Source organism: Dreissena polymorpha, chromosome 13 (genome assembly GCF_020536995.1).
Source record: "Dreissena polymorpha isolate Duluth1 chromosome 13, UMN_Dpol_1.0, whole genome shotgun sequence".
Lineage (NCBI taxonomy): Eukaryota > Metazoa > Mollusca > Bivalvia > Myida > Dreissenidae > Dreissena > Dreissena polymorpha.
The window spans coordinates 42,799,865-42,821,204 of NC_068367.1; the positions used below are offsets into that span (position 1 = coordinate 42,799,865).

At 34.6% G+C, this 21,340-nt stretch overlaps 2 protein-coding genes and 1 long non-coding RNA gene across 4 annotated transcripts in view; 2 read left to right on the forward strand and 1 right to left on the reverse strand.

The window, feature by feature from the left end:
* LOC127856174 (zinc finger CCCH domain-containing protein 10-like) overlaps positions 1-21,340 on the forward strand; it is a 572,427-nt gene that overhangs the window by 295,881 nt on the left and 255,206 nt on the right. The window lies entirely within an intron of this gene.
* Positions 7,317-21,340, forward strand: part of LOC127856181 (zinc finger CCCH domain-containing protein 10-like) — a 265,858-nt gene continuing 251,834 nt past the window's right edge. The window contains exon 1 of the mRNA XM_052392252.1: positions 7,317-7,462. The gene's annotated coding sequence lies outside the window, so the exon portion shown is untranslated. The remainder of the gene's footprint in view (positions 7,463-21,340) is intronic.
* Positions 19,677-21,305, reverse strand: LOC127856198 (uncharacterized). Its single transcript, XR_008037894.1, has 3 exons — positions 21,043-21,305; positions 20,588-20,632; positions 19,677-19,794 (listed from the first exon to the last, which is right to left on the reverse strand). It is a non-coding gene; the product is annotated as an uncharacterized LOC127856198 (long non-coding RNA).

The window sequence follows — 21,340 nt, forward strand, 5'->3', positions numbered from 1 at the left end:
CGCGGATGTGGGATGTTTGCAGAGGAAATATTTTGTCGAAGATTTTCTTGTAATAATTTTTCTAGACCATGTTTAGCAATTTTTCTAAGACCATTTTTATTTTAAAAAAACGAAACAAATTTCGTTCGTAAAACAATTATGTTATTGGCAAAAGCGAGATAACGTTTACAATATGTATTGTGTTTCGCCTATTTCACGAAAGTTTGCTTGCCGAAGTGTTAGCGCATCCGCTTTCGGATCATTACGCAACGAGTTCGAATGACGTCGACTGCACGTTTTTTTGGTTCAACTTTTTTTTCGGCATAGCTGTTTAATGTCACTTTTGACCTTAGGTTACATTCATAAAAATGCCCGCGGCTACCCACGAATGAATACACTTCATTTAGTCCATTGGCTGATTTGAGAATACCACCAGAACGTTGGAAACATGGCCGCGTCTTTCTAACACTGTTTTACTGCGTGTTCAGCATGAAACAGTTTTATCCCTTATGAAAAGGCATGATAGATAGAACAGTTTTACACTCAACTCTTCACATCAATACAATTTGTGCGTAGATTCTACACCTTCGTCAGTTCGCGGTTAGTGTGTGTGAATGTCAGAGTTTATATACAGGTCATCGATGCGTTATATAATAAAGACGCTATAGCGTGAACTATGTTAACTGGAATTTTCTTTAGACCAGAAAGATGTTAAATGAAGATATCCAGCGATATAATTATGGTATGTCTAGATTCTTAATGTGTTTTCAACAATACCATAATAAATATTATTTTTAATTAATTTAACAAGAATTATTTCACCATATTGACTAATGTATTAAGCATGAGCGCGATGATTCTCGATACTGTTAATACTCGAATCAAATAGCAATGCCCGACAAACCACTAAAACAGGTTTGTTCGAAGAACGCGCGTATAAATATTTAAAAAATGTATGGATACTTCGCGTGTGGCCGGCTGACTCATATGTTTTTTATTTCACTTCCATTATTGTTTTGGTTTTCTGTTTTGTATCTATAGGTTTATGACCAGCAACATGTTATAATGTAAAATAAGCCGAAAAAACTCCGCGTAACATCCCGTACTGCGTGTGATGCAGCTAAAAACTGCACAGAAAAAGACATTCGCTATCCTTGATCTCATTCATTGAGCTCTTTACCCTTCATAAACTCCAACCACAATCAACGCCGTATATCTTTTTTAAAGATATTTCTTGTTCTTACTTTAAAAGTTAGTTACGTCTATTAAAATATTAAAGATTTGTAAGCAATCAAATCATGTCTAAATGCCAAAATCTATAAACAACTCCCTTAAATACGTAGAATACGAAATTTTGATTACATGTATAATATTGTAGTTTCCCAACTTGTTTCATATATGCCATAATTCCAATAAATACACGTCTTGCCAATCAGAAATAACATTTACATCCGGGCATAAACTATGTCGCAAAATACCAAGCTCCCTTGATACATATTTCTGATTTTCCGATTGATATATCAGGGGCGGTTTCAGGATTTCTGGTAAGGGGGGGGGGGGCGCGTGATATTTAAAGATTTGCTGGGGGTCCAGGGGGCGAAGCCCCCCATGAGCTCCACGATTTTAGTGATTTTGAAGGCTTTGACAACCACTTCTTGAGCATGTCACGCCTTATATAATTTCATCAAAGTACCTTCTTATAATGCCCAAAAAGTGCATAGTTTATCGTTCGGGGGTCCAGAGGGGCTTCCCCCGGAAGCTTCACGATTTAAATGATTTCGAAGCTTTGAAAACCACTTATCGAGCATGTCACGCCTTACATACTTTCATCAAAGTACCTTCTTATAATGCCCAAAAAGTGCATAGTTTATCGCTTAGGGGGTCCAGGGGGGCAAAGCCCCCCCCCCCCCGGAAGCTCCACGATTTTAGTGATTTTGAAGGTCTAGTTAAGTGTGAAGCATTCAATGAATTGACTTTACTTTGGCGATTTTAGGGGGGGGGGGGCGTACGCCGCGTCCATCCCCTCTGGCTCCGCCTATGTATATGATGGTTTCAAATATTTTACCACTTCTTGCTTCATTTTTGATAGTTTTTTAGATTTTCATTCAGTCAACTGTTCCTTTAATATTCAACTCAGCGGAAACTTCCCTGTATCTTGCCAATATACTTTCAACGCCGTCGGCGCTCTCGTTAATGCTAATTTAAGTATCGGCAATGAGAGTAAGATCTGGCAAGGTGAAACACCAATCCACTTTTTTAATCAATGTCAAGTTTATCGCTGAAAAGCAACTTTTTGTTAACTCTGTAATAGCACCATATAGTGCTTGTCGGTAAAGCTCTTAAAATTTTGACCCACATTTACTTGAATTGCAAAAACATACCGCCATGGGTCCTGAATGAAGACTCCTAATATGACAATATAATATTAAAGGAGATATCTACTATCCTGTTTAAATCGGCTCTTTCCCGTTTAGGGGTAAAAGAAAATGAGCCAATGTGATTTTGGAGATGAGGTAACAACAAGAAACATACCTATAACGTTAAAAAGTAGGTACGTCTCATTAAACAAATATTTTCGCCTTAGTTATTCAAAATTCATCCCACGTTGTTGTTTTAAGTATGCAATATCTCACTGAACATTATGTGTCTAGACTGGAACGTTGTTAACAGAACAATAATCAAAGTGCATACCTCATTGGTTTGTAAAACAGGTCTAATTCTGATATCGTTTTTTCTGACTTTCAGCAGCTAGACACCGCTCAAAAGTTTATTTGAGAAAATTTTTAGCGTTTGCAACAAATGAATAAAATGAGAAATTGTAACAAAAAAAAAAAATTTGAAAATACTGAGCATAACATTTCTCATTTTGCTAATGATACATCTCTCTTTCTAGATGGCAACGATGTTTCCCTCAATGCTACTTTTGAGCTTTGAAAAAAACAACGTTGCCTTACATTTTGGATTAAAACTCAACTATGACAAAACACATCTTATATGGATCACTAAAAAATAAATATGACTTTATATTAACTATACTAGACTGGAAAACATTGAACTTTTAAGTTTTGTGAATAGTGTTTGATGTTTATTTTAAAAAGTTGAAGCTAATTCAAAACGTCAAAAAAGACATAATTAACTGGAGAAGTATTAAAATAAACTCTTTGTTAAAAAGAAATGATTACCTTGCTAGCTAGCTTCTATTTAACGTTGTAACAAATGATGTTCTCACGTATCCATTTATGTGAAAAAAATGGTTTATTATTTCATTTATGTGGTCATCTTTATATATATTTGTAGTATGTGGCCAAAGGCTTGTATTTGCTGATTTTGCCAATAAACTAAAACTGTAATAATCGTATTATTTGTGTTGTTTGCTTTTGCATTGATAACACCATTTGATTTATCTATGTGTCTGAGTGAGTGAAATGCACACCTGGGGACTTTTCTAAGGCAACACAAACTTGGAATATTTTAAAACTAAACACTTTTTAAATTTAAATATCCAATTTATGAGTGAAGATTTTGATTAACGACTGTACCTGTGCTAGTTTGACAACATTCTGCGAACGCTCACGATAAATGCATTCATCCGTCATTTTGTATTCTCCTCATTTACAGATATAGTGCACGTTGAATACGAAGTGCTGTCTACTATTACTAAGTGACAGGGCGTCTTATTTATTAACGCATACGTGAAATTAGGTCAGATTTTAGTTAGAAAATTGCTATTTAAAGGTTATTACTGCCAATACTTGTAAAAGTATTTTACATGGTGTTAATTAGATATGCATTGTCATACATTAGCTATTTCTGCTAACAGATTTATAACTTCTTGTCACGTTATGGTAGGAATGTGTAGGTGGAGATTAAAGAATAGTATAGTTGACACAAGGCCGGGTATGTTTGTATTCATTGATTCAGTATCTTTAGTAATCTAGCCAACCAGCAATAAGCACGCATAGAACACTGACCAATGGGATTCATAACTGAGTTTCACGGGGCAAATGTTAGAGGGAGATAGTCAGTTAGCATTTAGATCTAGAGGTGAACAGATGGAAAAAGACACAATCATGTAGCAATCACAACGTATTTATATAATTGAAAATATTAGTTATGTCAGACATTAAAGTGGACTAGAAACTGATATATGGTATTGTTAAATATTTTATCCCACATTATGCAGAGAAATTAACATTAATAGAGAGGGACGGACTTGTCCCATGCGTGACACGGGAAAATGGTAGTTAATGCAAATCTCGTCATCACGGCAATACGCGCATGACGAGATATCGAATGATAGGCTACACACCAGTAATTTAAGAGTAATGAACATTGTTATAACTATGTGTCGTCCATGAACTATGAACGATTACGTGACATTCTGCTTAGTCTGCTATATATCTGCTAAACGTCATGTTCGCGTTCCATTGTTTTAAATGCGTCATTCTCCAATGATCTGTTTTATAATATTTGAATGAGTTTATTCAATTGTGTTGATGTGCATATTAAACTTTGTAATCTACATAGTTTGATATTTATTAAATTTTACTTTTTTATAGCCCTGTTACTCAATCGATGACAGATTGCAATCAATTGTATTATTCAACAATATACTAAAAGTTAAGATTTTGAAGCGGTGCATTCCAATAACTTATTACGAAAAGCTTATAAAACGACAAGCAGGTCAAATGCTAGGTGTCAAACTGATGTGTCTTGTATGCCTGTAGACTTTTTAATTCATTCTCATTCGGAAACGATTTAGAAAGACAAGACCAAAATCAACATAGATGTGTTATTATATCTACATGCATTTGTTGCGTATACTATTTTTAGCAAGTAAGTCACACTTAATGGATCAGATTTGTGTCGGATTGCCGCACTTAAGAATTTTAAAATGAAATAAACTGTTATTATTTATCGCCTTTATCCGCCTATCTGCAAGTTTTCATATTAACGATTATTATAATTCTAAACTAGATCTATTTAAAGAAACATTGATTTCGTATTGGACAACTATTATAGTTAGATATTATTATTGGACATTCCAACTTTCGTTTTAACACATATAACATCCGAATATTAATGACATACTTAATTCATCTAAAGATTCTGAAATGTTTTGACGAGCATAAACATGTTGCCGATGAGCACCCTTATGTTATATAAATTTATCTATGTTTGCTTTCGAAGGTCCCCATCGAAATAGTTCGAAGAGCTCGTGATCTTAAAAGAAAATGGTAAACAGATAGTAGTTTCGGTTTACTGTAGACCGACAACTTCTCTGTGAAATCAAACGCTTGTCTAACGGAACACATTATTTTTTCATAATTTTTCGATTCTTTTTATAAACGGATATCGCCCAAATTTGAAATACGACCAAATATATAATATTTCAATACATTACAGACTTTTCTTTTTATTGATCCATGATTCGATGAATTTTCATTAAAAGAGTAAAATTTGTTAAAAAATAAAAAGCCTGAAAATTTCTAACTAAAAAATATTTACTATCAGTAAAAAAGGTTTAAAATGTAATCAAATTTTAAATTGATTTTAAAAAGTTTTCTTTCCCGTTTCCTCATAATCATGTATGTCAACTTATTTCTCGAATGAAAGGTTTACACATTTCTTTCATCAAGAACCCACAACAACTTTTAAATGCCAATGGAATGTTCCTCAATTCACAAGAACGATCTGGTTCGTGGTCGTTTAGGTTATGGGTGTGTTTAGCGATCTTTATACGCTGGTTTTCAACTAAATGAATGCTTTAACGTTCAACCAGCCTTCAATCATCTGATTGCGTACCGACGCTTAAATATCTGGAAATATGTTTTTGATTAAAATGTCTGAATAACATTCAAACTAACATTAATGATATGCAGCACAAGGAAACCATTGTTAATTAACTTCATCAAACTTCTGTATTGTTTGCATATATGAGAAAGTATCATTTGTATACCGTAATGTCCGTCGTTCGTCCGTGAATACTTCGTCCAAATTGATGACACATGAAAACTGTATGTTCCTCTCGCACGGAGTACTACCAAAGCTGTTCTCTTGCGTGCAGAAGTCTAGTTGCCATTGTATCTTTAAAGTTCAGTTTCTAAATATGCATACTGAGAAAAATAATTGTGTCTCCTCGTATGAACCGTGGAACATTTAAGTTTAAATACGACATTGAAAAAATTATTAAAACTTTAAAAACGTTCACATTTCCTATCGGGCAATTGAACATCTAAGCTCCATTAAAAGTTTAAAACACGTGACCTCCATTCAAAGAAGATTTGTTCACATTAGTTTATCAAAAAATACTGCGCTTGTTTATGGAAACCTATGAATAATAGCCAATATTGTTCTTACACATCGCGAACACCAGGCGCAAATGTTTCATGAATTTATTAGATATTATTTAGATTACACGTTTAAAATTATTGGCAAATATACATGTACACCAATAAGGACGTCTTATTCTTAATTTTTAAAAACGAGTTGCAACTGAATGAATGCGTGGACTATTCGCCAACAACGATAGAAAACTTTTTGGTTCTATGAATTTGTTTGTATTTGGATTATATATGGTGATATATACAAGGACCGGTGAAACCTTCGTTTAGTGACGAGTAGTTCACGCGAAGTGTATCGTGTTATTTCTTAAAATTTGACCCAGCATATGTAAAAATATAACAAGATATGTTCATTTCCAGAAAGGAAATTCATTGCTGCGTTGAATAAGACCAAGTTCATGGAAATCGCTGCACAATTGGTTAAGTTATGGCTGTTCAAAGGGATGCACTTTGTTTTCGGGTCATTTTGAGTTGAATACATTGTTTTATATATATATATATATATATATATATATATATATATATATATATATATATATATATATATATATATATATATATATATATATATATATATATATATATATATATATACACACTTGTGGTCTTGCTTAGTGGTACGCGTAAGCCTAGTACGTTTCATTCATACACATTACGAATATTGCAAAAGTATTCATAAAATTAGCGATTTGGGCCACATATATTTGACCTCTGACCTTGAAGGATGACCTTGACCTTGACCTTTCACCACTCAAAATGTGCAGCTTCATGAGATACACATGCATGCCAAATATCAAGTTGCTATCTTCAATATTAAAAAAGTTATCAAACTTTAACCAAGGTTAAAGTTTTGGGACACACACAATGACAGACAGACAGGCAAAAAACAATATACTCCCGATCTTTCGATCCGGGGGCATAAAAACAACTCGAGCATTTTTAAAAATTCACATAATCAAGTTCCCGCCAGTGGAATCGGTTAACGGTAATGGCCGATAAGTACCGATTCTGATTCCTTGTGCTTCACGAGACTTTCGATTTTTTCTACACGTGTGGCGGGGGAAAAGACAAATGCTTCTGTGATTGTTTCAAATTTTAACATTAAACTTAATTCAGGAAAAAATTAAGCGGACCATCAGGTAAGTGGAATTATTTCAGCCTTACATCGGTTGTCTAGCTATTAGGTCAAAAACCATGTTCTGAACGTTTTATTTGACATGGACCCAGTAAATTGTGGCTTTGTGATTCCTACTTATTGAGTGCTTTTGCAGGCTGAGTGAAATAATTTAATAGTTTATTCATTATGTGAATTCTGTTTATGACACCCAGTTAGGCCTACTACTACTAGTTGCAATAATTCAACTCTCGGCTTTATAACCTAAAGGGTTGCTGAGAGCCGCCATAGCAAAAATCAACAAAGACTCTGGGAGTACGTTTATATGGACTAGTTATACCCCGCCTAAGTCGGAGGGATATATTTTTGGCGATGTCCGTCCTTAAGTCCGTACGTCTGTCACAAACTTGTCAGGGCTGTATAGATCTCAGAAACAAAATGATATTTCAACATGAAACTTCGTGGGAGTATAGATACCAATGAAGAAAAGTGACATACACAAGAACCATAACCCTAAATACATTGTATTGTTACATAAAAGTTATTGCCCTTTTCGGTTTACAGTCAACTCGTTTCCAAGTCAACTCGTCCCGTTGTCAACATGTCCTCATTTTGGTCAACTCGTCCCCAAGTCAACTCGTCCCATGGTTAACTCGTACCTTATTCAAACTATTCATTTGGCAATGAGCTCGAGACGCCTACTTTATGCAAACTCATAAATAAGAAACACAAAATAACAAAATTTTACACAATGGTTAAAAACAACATTTTAAATTCAATACTTTTTACATAAAAAGAAAAGTTGCACACTTGGGCAGTTTACAATTCATTACAATGAACAATGAAAAGAACGGATACACATGCATCCCATGCTTGCATGTCGAGGATTTAAAATGAGTACATGGAGATCAACAAGTAAAATCCCCTCCGATCGAAGTTCCTTGTTGATCCAGCTTTTCCAAAGTTGATGGCCTTTGCAATCGCCCATCATCCACCTTTCGCAATTGTGGAGCTGCTAGTATCCAAGAATTCAAGGAATCAGGGCAAGCAAGCCAGAAACAATTTGTAGATTAACTCATAGAAATTGGTACATAGGGTATGTTGTTTAAACATCATGAAATAAAAACTTGTCATAGAAAATTAATGATAGTTGACTATGCATTGGTATATTTTTTTGAATTTGGCAGCATGGTTTTATAGGATATATTTAACCCTGGCTTTTGGTTTTGTACTGTCAGTAGATGACCTTATTATTTGAAATAATGCTTGAATTTATTTTTGTCAGTCCCCGAGTGTGGAGGCGTGACCAAATGTGTTCCCTTATGGTACTGTCATCATAACGTAATACTTGTGCTAATACATAAATTTTTTATACAATTTATTTAATTTTAATAATTGAACTGCTTATTAACAAAGGACTGAAATATCAGTGTTAAAATACTCGTGAACTTCGCATACAAGTGCCACGAGATGCCTTGATTTTTTTTTAAAGTTTTAAGTGTGTTAAGTATTTTTTTATTGGAGACATGTGATGAAATATGGCGAGTCAATGGTTTTGTCATTACAATAGAAGATACAAAGTATTTGATCATAGGTCACTCTGAACCAGAATAATTGGTGAAAACCTTGTCCTGCAAATAACTGCATAAACATTGGGCTATGCTATTTTCCAGATTTTTCATCAAGAGTCAATAACATGAACAGGAATTGTTGACTCTTTTAGGTATTATCTGCCTAAGTCAATGTTGAGTGCGAGGTGTACATCATAATTATGATATTGGTTCATTTTACATTAACAATGAAATCAAAGCACAATGCTCAATAATCTGTAGATTATGTATCTTTTTTCATTGTTTATCAGTCTAGTGACAGGGGTTTTTTTTACTAAGAAAGTGACGCCGATATTCGGCGTCTTCCCCTACCAGAATTTTTCCCCTAAAAATACAATTTCCCCTCCAAAAATGTAATTTTTCACCAAAATATAATATTTTACCCTCAAAGAAATGTTTTTTTTCTTTTGGGAAGTCGACACTTATCCAATTTGTACCATGTACAACGATCTCGTTCTCTCTCTCTCTCCCGACTAACACTCAAATCTGGGAATACCAGTGATTCTAAATATAGCTCTTAAATTACGTCATGGAAACTGGGCAACTAATCGTATGAATCATGGGACTATTTTACTGGATTCCGTTCTTGCGCGAGAATGGCGTTTCGTCAATTAATTACCGGAAACCAGTCGAATTTCTATCCGGGTTATGTGAAAGCCAAGATATAAACGTTAAAACAGAAAAAAGTCTCACAATTGGCGTTCATACACGAACAAAATAAAACGTTCGGACTCGGAAAATATTAATTGCATCGACGCATTTTTTAAGAATGAATCGTCAAAAACCGTTGAAACCCAGCATAACTCGGAGGTACATGTAATAAACATCGAACATTGTGAAAGTGAAAGTACATAATCGGCAGCTGCCGCACCTTTCCCTTCCAATACTGTAGCAGATCTAAATCATCTACCCATTCATCATGAAATTGAAATTACAATATTGACATCGTCCCCCGGCCCCAGTTGAAAACATTTCCCATTATTAGATCTACCCCTGCAACTTTATTTAGGACTTTGACTTTAATATCAAACTTGTTCATGTGTTTAAGAACAAAAAGGTCAGAGACATGCCTCTTTTTCTAAAAAAAAAACCCTTTAGTCTTAGGTGAGTTATAGACATTGAAATGAACAGTTTTAATTTTTTCCCCAAATATGTCTCTTTCGCGCTCTATTTTCCCCTTTTACCCAGCGTCCAGCGTCCTCCCCTTTTTCTAAAAAAAAAACCCTGAGTGACAACCATTTATTGTAATAGCCTTACATATATATGATACAAGTGCTGTTTATTCATAGATAAATAATTGATGGAACTTTTTTTGAAAATTGAGAACCTTGATTCTGAATTTTAACAAACATAGTTTTGTTCAGTGAATATTAAGTATTATGTTTTGCGTTCATTATGTTATGGATTTTGTTGTTCTTCTGGTTTAAAATATATTAATAAATCACATAAAGAAAAGAGAAGCTAGTTGTTAAAATTTTATTTATTATTATATAATTATATAACACAGCAAAACATAACTGCAAAAATGTTGAGTGAACACATTATTAAAATAAAAGTTCAGTTCATTCCAGAACAATAAAATATGCATCATTTAAATGGACAAATAATATATTATTACATGTAACTGTATCATGAATCAAAAGTTAAAGAGCATTTATACGGCTATACTCTAATAAGGTGAACCTTGCTCTGAGAATATAGGGCTTAATGCATATGCGTAAATTGTTTTACCAGAATTGCCTGTACAGTCCACATTAATCAGGGAGACACTTTCCGCTTTTATCGTATTTTTCTATGAGCAAAAATCCAGTTAAGGCAGGAAGTATTTCACATGTTAAGTCTGTGTGGACACAGCCCAATCTGGGACAACACTATGTACATGCATTAAAACCCCTTTTTACAGAGCGAGCCTCAAGTATTTTATAAGTCTTCTTACATTATTTTCTTTAAGAAACACTTAGTAAACACTCCGTAAAACATGTTTATTTGATAGCAGGCGCTGGAAAATTAGTTGTACTTTATTCAGGAAATGTACAAGAAGTTTCAAGCTTCACTAAACAGCACTGTCATTTCAAGCAATAAATCAAATAAATGTCTTGTTACTCGATAGTATGCACGAAAATCGTCAATATTTTCTTCGTATTCCAGTGTAATTTGGTACTGTATGATGTTCTTGTTTTGAGAGAGTATACCCAAAATAGTAAGTATACTGTAACCTTCAATAATCCATCCAAACTAAAGTGCATTCGATCGCTTACCCTACCAGACCTGCGTTTCCAGACTTAAGTGCGCGATCGAAGTCGCCCTAGGTATTTGGCAAGGGCAGAGAAGACTGGACCCCTTGCTGCTCCCTTGGGGGTCTAGCACGTTGGAAAGGTTATAAAGTAGTCAATGGGAGTGCAATGCCGCTTGGAGCTGGTCCCTCTTTGCCTGATAGTTTTGGCAATGTAGCAGCATGTGGGGTTCAGTGAGGGGTTCCAGGCACCTAGGACATGCATGGTCTAACCCAAGGACATACTTTCCTGCACCATCGGGTAAGAGTGTGATTCCCATCCTTAAGCGGGTGATAGCTCTGTCAAGCACAATGCTTGGTGAGTTTTTTTTAGGCGGCCTGAGGGTTTTCATAGGTCTGGAAAAAGTATGTTTACGAGAAGCCAAATTGTTAGTCCAGAGGTTCCACTCACCCACCACAAATGTCTTTTCCAGGGAGTAGATTTCAGTAGACGCCAGGGGTTCCCCAGCATCTACGAGCCCCCTCAAGAAGCCCTCCTTAGCCTCCCTTTCAGCCTGCTCATTCCCACTGATGTCGACATGTGCTAGACACCATACTGATGTGACTTAAATCTTTATCTAGGCACTGTTGGTGGAGTTCCAAAATGTTTGATAAAATATTAATCCTAGGTCTGCTATTTCTATTTTTGATAGACTCAAGAGGTGATGGTGATTCTGATAGAATAGCAGTTTTAATAGGTTTATTGACCAATATCCTGCACAAAAAGTATTAAATTTCCAAAAGTTCTGCTGAAAAAATTGGAAGATTGTTGCTGAGCCTGTGTTTAAAAATATTTTTTTTTAGAAGGAATAACATTAGTTGGCTACCAATCAATAGTTAGGGTATTGGATCTGTCTGTATAAGTTTTTAGATGCTCAGCATACTTATGATCTACATTATGTCTAGAGCTATTAATAATCTGCCTAAAACACAGTGCCACGGTGGAAATTTTTTTGTCAGCGTGGACAATCACCATGACCAGGAGATCTTTCCACCTTGATAAATCGCAATGACAGAGGGTGAGCAACCCGTGATGACCAATGTCATCAGCATTTTATGATTCTCTATTAACATTAATTTCTGAAACACAAAAGAAGACTACATCACATATGTTATTTACCCTCAAGCAAAATCCATAAAATGGGTACTACGAGTACCACCCTGAACATTCTTACTCTGGCAGTCACACATCGCTTTAAGTATTATTACAAGGCTTTAATTGCCCTGTTCAACTGGTTTGAATTTTCAATGACCGAGAGCTGCCCATATTCCCTGATGACCTCGCAGTTGTCACCAGCCTTTAATGACTGTCTATTAACATTAATTTCTGAAACACAAAAGAAGAATACATCACATATGTTATTTACCCTCAAGCAAAATCCATAAAATGGGTACTACAAGTACCACCCTGAACATTCTTACTCTGGTAGTCACACACCGCTATTTAAGTTTTATTACAAGGCTTTAATTGCCCGGTTCCGTTGTTTCGGGTCTAGAAGGTTGGACAAGCATGCCAATCAGCGTCTCCATCATGAAGCGTACCTCCCCTAACTCAGTGGTTAGTGCATGTATGGCTCTTCTCTGGGCTTCAGCTTGTTGCCGACTCCTGTCCTGTACCCTCTGCATAATCCTAATGCTGTTGATGACCTGGTTCATTGCAGACATCAGGCTTCTTTGAATGGCATCTCTATGCAGTTAGATAAGCTGGCGTCATCGTTGTCGTTGCTGGCATTGTTGATTCTTGAATGGTGGTCGTCATTGTATTTGGCATTGTTGCTTCTTTAATGGCAGTCGTCGTCCTTGCTGGAATTGTTGCTCCTTGGGTGGCTGTCATTGTTGTTGCTGGCATTGTTGCTCCTAATGGGTGGCTGTCATTGTTGTTGCTGGCATTGTTGCTGAGTGAGGTTTCATTTTTTGTCAGCACATCACCACATCAGAGCATAGTGAAAATAGGAAATCTGTATCATCATGTGTGCGCTTTTTCTTTACACACCACAAATTAATAATTTTTCCAAACGCACTAAATTTGTCTCTAAGTGTTTCTTCTTTCACCCCTGGTCCAGTTACAATAAATAAATGTTTGTTGAAGTTTTCCCTGAAAGACATGATGTTTGACTGTGAGAAAACGCGCTCAACAGCTGATTTCTTTGAGCGATCAATTCAAATCTTTTTCAGACTTTTCCTTCTTTAACTCATTTTATTCAAAGATTGCAAACACATACATATAAAATATGAAACAAAATACAAATACATAATGCTACATAATGATGTCCATTTCCATGTCATAACTTTATACTTTCACAATCAAATCAACCTCACCATGTCCATTTCCATTTCCTAACTTTATACTTTCACAATCAAATCATATTCAAACACTGAAGTCAAGCCTCACAACAGCAATTCAGCACTTCAGTAAACTTTCTAATGTTAAATATATTACAGATAAAAGATATAGATGAACATAGTAACAACCAAAACTGAATAGTATGCATGTGAAAATCCTGTATTTAAAATATATGTATATATACATTTATATATATGCTTGTATGTATATATGTTATATCTTATTGAGAAAATAAAATTATGCACACAAAGAAGTCCAGCGTACCGACAGTGAGCTCCGTCTCCATATAGGACACGTTTCGGCTGGAGTCCTGGGCCTAGTAACATGAAACATTTTTGCTCTATTCACAAGATAAAATTTGAGTATTAACTCAGTATACATGCCTCCTAAAACTCAGGTTTTAGTCCGACTCAAAAAAACTTCTGTGTAATTAAATTGAGCATGATGATCAACAAAATTTGAGTTAGAATATTTACTTTTTTGTGATTCTAGACCCCGTGGTTGTTATGGCTTTTAAATGAAACAAGCTATCATTGACTTCATCTTAGCGAGTTGACCCGTGACCCTTCATTAACTTTATTTATGATAGAAATTGTAAACTGATGGATATATTTCTATTCCTTTTTCTGCATAGTTCCACATTGTAGTTGGAGAGGTCAGAATTTTGTAAGCTATTCATTCCTCTGCAGCGTTCCAGAATGTCTAGACTGGAAGTTTGGCTGCACTTTGTGTCGTGCTGCGTTTGTGCCATCCACAAACTTCTTCATAATTTCTCACTTCTCCTCCTGCAACTTTCAAAATTTCTGCATTCCATTTTTTCTATTTTTTTCATCACACTGCCTAGGAACTGTTCTTTCATTTCTTTGAGTGGTCCCTTAATTATGATTTTGCTGAGTGAATTTTCATTTTTTGTCAGCACATTTGACAATTTTGAATTTCATTTAGGCGTTTTACTATTAATTGTTCTCTTTGCTCTATAGCAATTTTTGTTGTATTGCTTTGTACAAAGTCAGTCATGCTTTTCAGGGCCGGTATTCATAAAGCACCTAAGGTGGAATTTTACCTTAGTTTTATAAAATAACCTAAGTTTTAAGTGGAATTTCCCTCAAAGTTAAGGAAAAAACTAAGGTCTTATTCATAAAGAAATTAACCTTAGAAAAATCCTTAAGTCAAGCGTTTTCCCCCTTAAAATGTAAGGCAGTTGCATACCTTCCTTAACATTCACAGAAAATCCTTAAAAATGGCGACCACGCAGACGACGTTTGGTATTTGAATCATTTTATCGTGTTTTCATCACTAAAAGTTACCTATTTTACATTTTTATGAATTAACATTCGGTTTTTGATGTTACAATGTATTGCAAAGGGAGATAATTTCCTAACTTATAACCTGTATTTATGAACACCGGAAGCAAAATGGCGTAAACAAAGCGGATTGTTTTCATTTTGATACTGATTTTGGAATGTACACATGACAAATAAATCTGAGTGTACGATAACACAAACCGTATCGTTCGATTGTATTATTTATCAACGAATGATTTGGTATGTCTTTTGTGCATTCTGCAATTCATCATTATGACACCAAATATCCGAGTCATTGGCATCACAAAAACATAGGTGTAACAGCATTTACGTGTAAGTATTTTCTTTATTTACATAATATGTGATAGTTTTTATCAATTTTATTGCAGAATGCCTAGAAGAAATTTTCGTGAACGCGCAGATGTTTTGGATAAATTGTCTAATATGGAGTTGCTTGAACGATATAGACTTGACAGGAATGGTATTTTGTTTTTAAATGAAAACAGTGCCCCAGATAATTATTTGGGAAATAGGGTTTTCACCCATTGATTTTGAAAAATAGGGTGATTTCATTCTTGAAATAGGGTAAACTTAGTTATATAATTGCATACCTTATAATCATTTCTGCTTTTCATCTGTTGAAGCTGCATACTTGTATTGATTCAATAAAACTGTAAACAATTATAATTAACTTTAATAAACAGATGTTTCATAACATCTTTAACCCTTGAAACATTCCATAATATAAACTTTAAACTTAAAAAGAATGTTAACACGAATGATTCGGCATTTATTGGCTCTTGCTTTCTTGGTTCAAAAAGTTTGTGATCGACTGATATTTTGGCGCAACAATCGCGGACGTCTTTTGACCTCTCTTAGACATTTTTATTTCGCATTGTAGTAGAAACTGAAAGAACAGACGCTTTACAAATACATGCACAATGAGCGACGGATTAAATCAGATTGAAAACGCATGTATGTTGTCGTAAACGCTGTAATTAAGTTATGAACTCTAGTCCGCAGAGCGTTTAAATAACTTTGACTGATTTCCTGCTCCGTCATCCAGGCACTTTCTGAATAAAAGCGTCGCCGTGTTTCGAAAATAATTCCAAAGAGAAAATACCGAAAATGAGCAAAGCATTTTCGATCGAAGCTATTGTACGCATTAAATTTGACGAATTTGCGTAAAAGTCAAATTGGTTGCGTTTTCAATACGCATGATATTGTATTTCTTTGCGTTTTTAAACATTTTAATAGGGTGAAAGACGCAGATACGCAGCTTATCTGGGGCACTGTGAAAAGCTAGAGCATGTAATTTCCCCTTTAACAAGAAGAAACAAAAGTCTTAGCAGCATTGAAAAAATACTAGTTTCTCTGCGTTATTTTGCAACATCCAACATTCAATTAAACGATGGAGACCTACATAATGTAAGTCAGCCTACTGTGTCTCGAGCCATAAATGATGTTGTAGAAGCAATGATCAACCCAGACATAGTCAGGCAATTTATATACCTGCCAACAATGTTATGGGACATCAGGCAACAAAAAGAAGATTTCTTCAACATTGCTCGATTTCCCAATGTCATTGGTGTTGTCGATGGAACTCATGTTCAGATTCAGGCACCACATGTAGATGAACCTCTATTCGTGAACAGAATGGGTTATCATTCGATAAATGCCCTGGTAAATTTTTTATTGTTATTTTATATTAATTTTCTAAACAATTATTATGAGCAGAGATGCTTGAATATTGTGAATGGAAGATTGTCTGCCACCTACCACTTATTTTTGTCAGCAATGCTCAATTTATGACATAACTTTACATTACACTGATTTCATAAACTAAAAATAAAATAAACACCAAGTAACACCAACCAACTATGCTACATACATAGCCATTATTACCCCATTTGAATCACTTTGATTTACATACATGTATGAATAAAAAAGCAATGATTTTGGTTCCTTGACAGATCATGTTTGATGCCAGTAACATCATTAGAGACATTGTTCCTCGATGGCCTGGATCTGAACATGATGCGAGAATCCTCCGCAACAGCGGACTTTTCCAGTTCATGGAAGACAATATTAATCCTGAAAGACATCAGTATCTTTTAGGCGATTCAGGATACCCATGTAAACGGTGGCTGCTAACACCTTTTTTAAGACCTGTTGGTGAACACCAAAATAACTACAACATGTAAGTGTATAGCAAGTATGTTTCAATGATTTAAATTATCACTTCAATTTTGTCTCTGGTGGAAATAATGAACTTGTCCCCCACCCACCTAGTATGAATTGAGCACAAAACCCTAGCCTCTTGATCATCCACTTGGGTGCCATATATACTCCTGCAACCTCATAAGATATCAATTCATTAAATGAATTATGCAAATAAACCTGTACTATTTTAAAGTACTATAGAGCAGCAGCATTTACATGGTATGTTTGTAATGGAGACAAATTTTAATTGTTACACATTTTCTTATTGTATTATTTTGCTCTATTTTAAATCAACTAGTGCACACAAGAGAACCAGATCTGTGGTTGAGCGTGGGATTAGGCAACTGAAGCGGAGATGGGGTGTCAGGGGTTTTTTTTAGAAAAAGGGGAAGACGCTGGACGCTGGGTAAAAGGGGAAAATCAAGCGCGAAAGAGACATATTTGGGGAAAAAATAAAAACTGTTCATTTCAATGTCTATAACTCACCTACAGACTTCAGGTTTTTTTTTAGAAAAAGAGGCATGTCTCTGACCTTTTTGTTCTTAAACACATGAACAAGTATGATATTAAAGTCAAAGTCCTAAATAAAGTTGCAGGTGTAGATCTAATAATGGGAAATGTTTTCAACTGGGGCCGGGGAACGATGTCAATATTATGATTTCAATTTCATGATGAATGGGTTGACGATCTAGATCTGCTACAGTATTGGAAGGGAAAGGTGCGGCAGCTGCCGATTGTCTACTTTCACTTTCACAATAATCCGACAGTATTAATCGATGTTGATTACATGTACCTCTGAATCCTGCTGGGTTTCAACGGTTTTTGATGATTCATTCATAAAAATTCGTCAACGCAATTAATATTTTCCGAGTCCGAACGTTTTATTTTGTTCGTTTATGAACGCCAAATTGTGAGACTTTTTTCTGTTTTAACGTTTATATCTTGGCTTTCACATAACCCGGATGAAAATTTGACTGGTTTCCGGTAATTAATTGACGAAACACCCTTCTCGCGCAAGACCGGAATTCAGTAAAATAGTCACATGATTAATACGATTAGTTGCCCGGTTTCAATGACGTAATTTAAGAGCTATATATAGAATCACTGGGATTCCCAGATTTGAGTGTACGTCGGGAGAGAGAGAGAGAGAGAGAGAGCGAGATTGTTGTACATGATACAAATTGGATAAGTGTCAACTTCCCAAAAGAAAAAAATTCTTTGAGTGTAAAATATTATATTGTGGTGAAAAATTATATTTTTGGAGATGAAATGGTATTTTTAGGGGAAAAATTCTGGTAGGGGAAGACGCCGAATATCGGCGTTACTTTCTTAGTAAAAAAAACCCCTGGGTGTGCTCCACAGTGAGATCCGTAATGAGCCACTCAAAGCATGCAAGTGAGTTTTATTTAATTAATAACAAACATTTATTGTAAGAACACATAATTTATATTTTTTATTGTGTACATGTACAATTTTTTCAATTTTATATATACTAAACATTTAATTAAAAATAAAACAACAGAATATGTAGTTACAACATACTTAACAGAAAAAAATCCCTAAAAAAATTGAATAGTTAAATTGTATAATGTAGGGTCATCATGTGTTGTAGTGTTTTGCACAACATATGCAAAGCCAGGAATATTCCTATGGATGATGTGCACATGGATCAACTACCTGACCATCCTGAAGACTATGATGGCAATGAGGACGGTTTGCATTACCGAAATGTCATTGCAACCACATTTTTTTAAACATTGCATCCTGATGAACGCAAACAAATAAATGTGTTTGCATGAATTCATTGGAATATTAATGAACCTCATCATGCATGAATTGTCTGACTGTTTATTACCTAATTATTAAATGGGCATATTATCAATATATAAAGAAAAAAGTTCAATTTTTACAGATATATAATCGTTACTTATTTTTATTAAATTAAAAAAAAAAACATAAGCCATGAGATTATCTTATTCCTATGGGGCTCGAAATGTTTAGCAATATTTAAGTAAATACCTCTAATCTAAACTTTTTTTTAATCATTCACGGTCAATATGCCCATTTAACTGCCCTTCTCTTAGTGATTTGACTAGTTGTTTTTCATTAAAGGTCATTCTTCTTGTAACTTTGCCAGCTGCGCCTCATACAATTTGATTTGAAGTTGGAGCTTCTTCATTTTTCGTTTGTTCATGGCATCCAAACTTCAATGACTACAACTGAATAAAAAGATTCCATTCAGTATTTGATGAGTTTCATGCTAGGCGTAAAAAATTGTTTCCACTTACATTGCCATAAATATTATGGTATGTCGGTCGCTGTAACTTTTTTCCATTGAGCTTTTTTTAAACTTCACATGTTAATTACCACTAAAACAGGTAATTTCAATTACACAATTGAGTAACAAGGAACAATCAGTAAAACAGGACATTTTTAAATGTCTACCTTTATCATACTTTTTTTTCAATCACTCAATTTTGTTTCATGGCATATTCATTAAAACAAACAAGCATAATATAGTTTCGATGAACAAACATGTATAGTTACCAAGCATGTGAGACCACACATCTTGAAGGATTTTTCTCTGTGGTTGTGCGCTCCTTTCTGTGAAAAATTTTAAAACGTGAAAACTTTAAATTGATCATTTGATATAGCTTTATATGTAAAGCACAATTGGTATGTCACCCACACTATAGTGGGGGACATATTGTTTTTGCCCTGTCTGTCTGCACGTTGGTCTGTTTGCTCCAACTTTAACATTTGCAATAACTTTTTCAATATTCAAGATAGCAACTTCATATTTGGCATGCATGTGTATCTCATGGAGCTGCACATTTCGAGTGGTTAAAGGTCAGAAAAAGGTCATCCGTCAAGGTCAGAGGTCAAATATATGTGGCAAAAATCGCTCATTTTAAGAATATTTTTGCAATATTGAAGATAGCAACTTGATAGTTGGGATACATGTGTTTCTCATGGAGCTGCACATTTTGAGTGGTGGAGGGTCAAGGTCATCCTTCAAGGTCAAACATCGATATATGGGGACATAGTGTTTCACAAACACATGGCTTGTTTAAAGGTATGTTTATCTGTGAGATGATTTATTATTGTTTTTTTTATGTTTGCTCATATTCAGAAATGTTTGCAAATGGCAATGGTATGTTGTTATTGTAACTTCTTACAGTCTTTTGGGAGGTTGGGACTGATTTGAACTGCATCTGTCTGAGCTGAATAAATAAGGACGATAATTTTAAGATATTGTTTAAGCAAAAATGGCCAATAATCTATTCCTAGTTGTTACTCTATCTGGAATTGTCAATATAATATGATAATGCTGCACCATGCATGTGAGAAATATTAATTGACTTTATAAAGTCACATGACAATAAAACATTAGTACCTTGGCAAAATAGCATCCTCTAAAGCATCCTCATGACTCTCAGCACTGTAAATAGTGAAATTGATTAAGTAACATTACCTGTTTTTATTAAAAATACATATTATATTAACAGGATTTAAAAAAAAGCTATATAAATTTTAAAAACATATACAAATGACTGTGTATCAAAAGAAATTATGTGTTATATTACATGAAACATTATTAATATATAGGTACTGTTGTTCATTTAAGTTATTTATGCACATGCACATAAATTATACCCCAATAAATTTTTACCAGTAAACATTTAAAAAAAAAATGTACTTATGATGTAGTTATATAATAACATGTTTGGCTGGGTGTTTGTGAGTGTAGGTGTGTGTTGAGAAATGAATTTTTTCAATGGTAATCTTTTTGAAAGAGTGTGAAATCAGTAAAGCTATTGCATATAAAGTGTTAATGAATTGATCATTAACCTTGACCCTGTCAGCTGCAAATAGGTGCTGTCCAGGTTTAATGGAGCAGTGCCCATCACCGTTACGTTGTCTTTTCCAATGACACACATCACAGCTTCTGTGATGATGTCATACTTTGACTTAAAAGGGGCACTTCCTGTAAAGAGACATAAAATTCTTAACAATAGTATGAATACAAAAAACAGTTTACCGGTACATACCAATACTTCTTAAATGGTTTGTTATATGTTTTAATAATGTGAATTTGCTATGCTTTGTGCTATTGGTCGCTTTGTATTGAAAATCATCCATCCATCTA